Below are 6,480 nucleotides of genomic sequence, written 5' to 3'. Positions count from 1 at the left end.
GCAATTGGGGATGTGAAAGCGGAAGCTTTCATTCTAAAAAAGAAGTACAAGTTTTCATAATTTTCAATTTTTGTGCATAGTATGTGACATTGCCTCGAGTGATAGTATTTCATGACACTCTACATAATCTATATTGAGTAGTTCTGTAGTATACCAAAAATGTGATTGATAGACGAGATGGTAGGTCCGTGCATAGGTGTGAAAAACGCCACCTCTAGGGCAATATGGGGCAGTATAGTTGTACGTGATCATGAAAACTATCACACTTTTAAAGCCACGCCACGTAAGGTGCCGCAAGGTGTCCCAGTAGACTCTCGATGATACGATTACGGTTGATCCGAATTTCGCGATGATGCGAATTTCACGGTTGTTTCTGATGAACTACGTTATTTAAAATGCGCTGTGATTCGGTGTTATACGAACGATTTTCCCAGCCACCGCGGATGATAGGAACGTGCGATGTGCCGCTGCACGCGAGTGGTGTAACGCGACTTTCCTGGGGGGGGACAGGCCCGTTCACACTTGGGCTCGAATGCGGCAAAACTCCCCGTAATTCCCCTCGCTTCGCCGCCTACGTGGCCGGAAAACCACGATATAGCGCGAGAACAGAACGATGACACCGAGACAAGAAGGACACGAGTTCTCGTGTCCTTCTTGTATCTGTGTCGTCGTTCTGTTCTCGCGCAATTACTATCGTCATGTCATACCAACTAGCCCAAGCTGCCACACGGAAAACCACGCCCCGAGGCCGACGCAGAAAAAAAAAAAAAAAAAAACGGTCCGACACCTATTTTTCTATCTACCAATCGCCTATCGTTTTGACGGCACGCCTCAAACCACGTGATGTAAACAACCGGCGGCATATTCAGCATGGCGCCAAAGGCGTCGGCGTTACTTGTGTCGGCGGTGGCTTGCTACGGCTTCGCTGTACTACGGCGCAACTACCCGAGCTGTGAGAAGTTCACGGCCTCGACAGGGACGCTTTCATCGAGAGCCTGGTTTAGATTACGATCGCCGAGAACAGCAGAAGTAGAAAAAGGTGCAGCAGCAACGAGTCTGCAAGCCCGCAAAGTGGTAGGTGTTCTCTGGTGTTTCGCTTTCTCACAGCCGGCTGAATCCCTCGCCGCCGCTGCCGGTGCGCCGGCTCGTGTCATTCCTGCTATCGCTTCTCCCGAAACTACGTTTGAAAAGGTGCGAGCTGTTTTTTTCACTGATTTGCATGAACAACTAGAATGCGGCACGAAATTCAACGTAAAATAGACTGAATCCTCCGAGAATCGAAGGCGGCGGTGGCATTGCACAAGGGGCAGAACGAATGTGAACGTTTTCGACGCACGTGGACGTTGTTTTCCAACCGCTCTGGCGCTTTCGTTTTCAAAAACTTCGTTTGCTGTAGGACTGATTTTTCTCGTGTCAACTTCGCGGCGCGGTTTTCCGGCAAGCGTGAGTACGAAACCGCAGTACGGTTTCATTGCTTTCCTGCGGTTTTCTTGAGCGACAGCGAAGGTAGAAAAGTTCAAAAAGAACATCATGGAATTTTAGATGCGAAGCGACTTTTGCTCGGGTCTCTGTGTCCGTCCCTCGGCGACGGTCCGCTCCCCCACCACGCATTCGCCAACTTCGCCCTCCCCCTCTCTCTTAGCGTGAGCGTGAGGACCTCTTGTCGCACTCACGGGAGGAGGTGGCAGAGCGTGGGATTCGCTCGGAGGATTTCAAGCTGGACGGACGTGCCCTCGCGATCTCTGACGCCAGCGTAGCTCCCGCCGACTGGTTCGCCCTCCGCAGTCCCCTGACGCCGTGCAGCTCTCGCATTGTGGTACCCCGCCCTTGGACTGCTTCGACCGGATCCCCACTTTCCTATCTCCTTCTATTTTCCGTCGCTTGCCTCTCTATTTCTTTATATATATATATCCTTCTATTCTTTTTATCCCTCTTTACCCCCACCCCTATAAGGCACTGCGCCGTGTCGCCCCTGAGGCAGACAGAAATTAGGTGCCTTTTTCCTCTTCCTTACAACCACAACCAGGTGGCAGAGCGCTGCCTTTGCTTCGTTTCACCTCTGCCGTTTATGTCTTCGTCACGCTGGCATGTAAGGCTGCTCGCGCTCGCATCGTTGCACTCTCCTAGCAGGGCTGGGTGTTCACTTTGCGGCACACGCATGGTAGTACACACAAATGGGAGGGGAGGGAGGGTAAACGAAACAAACACATGTACATATAAAGCACAAGTGAACAGCAGCGCTGCTTTGTATTCCCACATGGTTCCCATTAGTGAGAGATGGTGTAAATTTTCCAGCAAGCAGCAGGTGACGCAAATAAATTAGATTTAACAAGTTTTTGTTCATATGAATTCAGGATGATACGAACGTTTTGCATGCTTCCTACGAATTCATCATCGAGATTGTACCGTACGTAATATCCATAAGAAATAACGTTATTGAAATAGCTGCCATCCACATTTTTGCTGGTCTCAGTCGAAAGAAAACTATCAAGTGAAGCTTGACAAGCTTAGGTGTACATTCCTTGAAACTTGCTTTTGTACCTTTGGCAGAAAATTATAAACGAAAGAGAGGTGAGTGCCCAATGTTACCGGCATTTCATTTTGTGCCAAAACTTCGGTTCCATTGCATTGGTGCAATGTAACACACTTCGACGTATCACCTTGTATTGTCTTTTAATGTGGCAACGTTTTCTCCGTTAATCTGCTTCTTTTACAATTCTGTGTACTATTTGCCGACGAGATTAACCTCGAGACGATCTCAAAATCTACACCTTCACGAGAAGACGGTGAGCAGCAACTTGAAAATAGCATCTTTGGTAATTTCTTGTTTTTTTGCAGTCCATTTTTGTGGCTAGGAGAAACATACTTAACTAACAGCGGCCTAGCGTTTGCATTCACTGGCTCCACATCAAATGTGTGATACAAGTTTGTACAGTCACGGGATGTTAGGATGTGCATTGCATAAATGGTGTTGCTAAGAGCAGCCAGTTAACCGAGTGACACAATGCTTATGAAGGGTGTGAGAGTTCCATAATAATGCCACCGATCTTGAAGTATATCAATCACTTAGATTGGCGTACATACACCTACAACATAGTATATATATATATATATATATATATATATATATATATATATATATATATTTTTGCATCTCTTTAATTGAGGTGATGCATTATTGTTTTCGTTAAACATTGCACAACGTTATATGCCAGTTCAGTATTTACTGTGCTTTTGTGTAGCTGCCGCACGGGTCTTGACAAAGGAGCCCCTGACTCTCCTACCAGTGCATTCTGTCTCCTCATCTGCTCTAATAGGTACTAAGGAACAAATTGCTTTTTCAAAGTATTTTTTTTACCAATGTAGTTAGGTGTATCTCTGCTTGTTTGAATGTTCTCGCATTTCATTGTTAATAAAAGATTTTGTTGTATGTGCGGGTCAGCATTTCCTTCTAGGTGCTGTATAGTTACATAAGTTACATAAAGGCAAACTAGGGGCATATTTCTGTCCCACTGCAATGATGCCCTGTCTACTTTGCATGCTTTATTTTGCATCATTGACGCACACCTCGAACTTCAAAGTTGAAAGCAGCGTGCGGGCTATCGGTGTTACGTAGTATGCTTGTCAGAAAAGTGACGAGCGCCTTGTTTGCAAGAAAGAACAGGCAAACAAACCAAATGAATACTACAGTTGTGGGACCCTTAATATACCCTCTTTTTTGCTAGAGTAAGTTTTTTTATTACTTTACCAATTACCGTAAAATTTCATGCAACAACCGTTTACACATAAGGGCTGCACAGCAATCTTGAACGCCTAACCTTGAAAAACAAATATGATAAAAATATTGAGAAAGAGAAATTTTTACAGATATATTCTGTAGGTATAAATGACACGGGGGGTGTACAACTACTGTTGTAGTGATTCGAGCTTTGCAAGTTCAATCTCCACTAAAGCCAAGCCACTTTCTTGACTTTTCTGGACACTCCAAATAAGAACCACGAATAATGCGCTTCATGCTTCCTTTGCATCATTATCTATCACTTTCATTAGGACATGTCTGATAAAGAAATGGCACCTCGATTAATTTCCATTATTTCATCCAAGTAACTGTTAACAGTTTTACCATAACACTGATATTCTATTGCCATGGGTGGCATGGGAGATCACCTAATCCACGAATAGGCTGGTGAACAAAGTGAGCACAGAAACAAAAGACGAGTAGTTAGTGGCATGAGGTGGATAAATAAATAAGTTAGTCATTAAAATGAGTAGCATGATTATGAAAAGGAAGAATGTGCATATCAGAACTCTTTTGGTGCTAGCCTGACAAATGGCACATGAATCCGTACATGAATCCAAGTATGCACACTCCAAGTAAATTTTTGGCGACTCCCGAGGCTACAAGTATTTTGCACGTATGCCATGGTATACTGGGCAGATGCTGTGGCACTAAAGCACAAGAAGCTGTTCACACGAGGTTTTCGATGAAATATTTGTCAAATGTTAAGATTGTGACTTGCAAGTAGCCATAAAACATTTAAACCACGGTGCGGACCTTTAATTTCACATCTTCCAAAATATCCTAGAACTCCAATGCAACTTTTAGTGTTAACAATCATAAATCGATAAAGAAGGAATTCGCTACGGGCGGCACGAGAGCGCCACCGAGTTATTACGACCCATATGCAGTGCATTGAAGCTCCCGAGGGCGCTATTTGCACACCTTCATATAATAGCACCTTTTGATAAGTGTAGGTACTAATGTTCGTGGAGTACATATGTAACGCTCAACTAACGACTTAGCTGAGTTTGGGGGTCTCGCGTGTCAAAACCATGATGCGATATGGGGTGCGATTCAGTGGCAGGCTTTGCATTGCGTCTTCAACAAACGCCCGAATCCAAGTGTGCAGGTGTTCTTGCATTTCAGGCTTCCATGTGGCCAAGAATCAAAACGGTATCCACGAACTCGGTAGCATGCCAACTGAGATTCTAAGCAACCACACTGGATGTAGGTGCTGCGAGCTACTGATGAAACAGCCAATTTAAATAGGCCTACCCCCGTATTCTAGAACGCCCCTTCACTCAACGCTCCACCTTCACTTGAGAAAGCCGATGGGAGCGCCATCTCAAGGCAGGGAAAGTCACTGCATATCAGTGATAATTTGCTGCTATTGTTGAGTAGCGCAGTGTCATTTTCAGCCGAGCAGCGGCGCAGTGTGCAACGTGGTCAAGTGAAGGGTGAAAGTCGAGTCGAGGAGCGTTTGTGAATACGGGGGCTAGTGTTATTATAAAGAAGTCAAATGGATTTCATCTGGCCTAAACTGAATGATATAGACGTAGACCACTTGTGGTTCCAGCAGGACAGCACTGCGGGCCACACAGCAGATGTCGCAATGAAAGTGCTACATGGACTATTTGAGGGTATGACGGTACAGCTCTCCGCCGTGACGGTTGCCACCCATATCTTGCGATCCGGCACTACGAGACTTCTTCTTGCGGAGTTTCTTGAAGTCGTAGGTCTATACCAATCGGCCCCAATCGACACCTCCTTAGAGCCAACATAACCCAAGCCATTGCTCCAATAGACCTCTCCCTGTTGGCAAACGCTGTGGCATCACTGCAAGCACCTGGCCCACAATCCCCTCTGTCAGAGCAGGTGCTGGTTGCAGGTGCGAAATAGTTCCGGTGGCGGCATATTTCTGCATAGAAGCGCTGCATGTGTCTGCACTCTTTCGACAAAAGTTTCTGTGAATTACTGTTTTCTAAAGTCGCAGCTTAAAGGTCATAGCCTGGAATGCACAATTCTGTGAAGCCAGCATCCGGCAATTAGCTCGCAGTAGATGGCAGCCAAAAAAAAAAAAATATTCGAAAGCGATGTTGTGCACGTTTGAGAAATGTTTGCATGGCGTGGATGTGAATGTACTCTACTTCCACCGGGACACGTGCATTGCAGTTTTAAACGAGGTACAGCATTGGCGGCAGTATCATTTTGAGCTGCTGTGCACGTGGTCTCCGATTTTCACACACTGTGCGAAATTCTGATGAATTGATTGATTGATTTGTGGGGTTTAACGTCCCAAAACCACTATTTGATTATGAGAGACGCCGTAGTGGAGGGCTCCGGAAATTTTGACCACCTGGGGTTCTTTAAACGTGCACCCAAATCTGAGTACACGGGCCTACAACATTTCTGCCTCCATCGGAAATGCAGCCGCCACAGCCGGGATTTGAGAAATTCTGATGAATGCAGTAGGAATTATTCTTTACTTTGCGTTAGGCTGAGGCTAAGAAAGCTCCGTGAAAATCAAAGCGAAGTTATCCCCTACGGCATTTCACATAAGCCACTTAATACTTAAGTGATTTTACACATGATAACTTATTCGTATACATGTGATTTTACACACGATAACTTATTCGTATACATAATAATCTCTTGGCAAGTTATCTCGCTGCATCCGAATCTTGCAATGTGCTCGCGAA

The sequence above is a fragment of the Rhipicephalus microplus genome, chromosome 7 (genome assembly GCF_043290135.1).
Source record: "Rhipicephalus microplus isolate Deutch F79 chromosome 7, USDA_Rmic, whole genome shotgun sequence".
Classification (NCBI taxonomy): domain Eukaryota; kingdom Metazoa; phylum Arthropoda; class Arachnida; order Ixodida; family Ixodidae; genus Rhipicephalus; species Rhipicephalus microplus.
Note: the sequence above shows the minus strand (reverse complement) of the source record.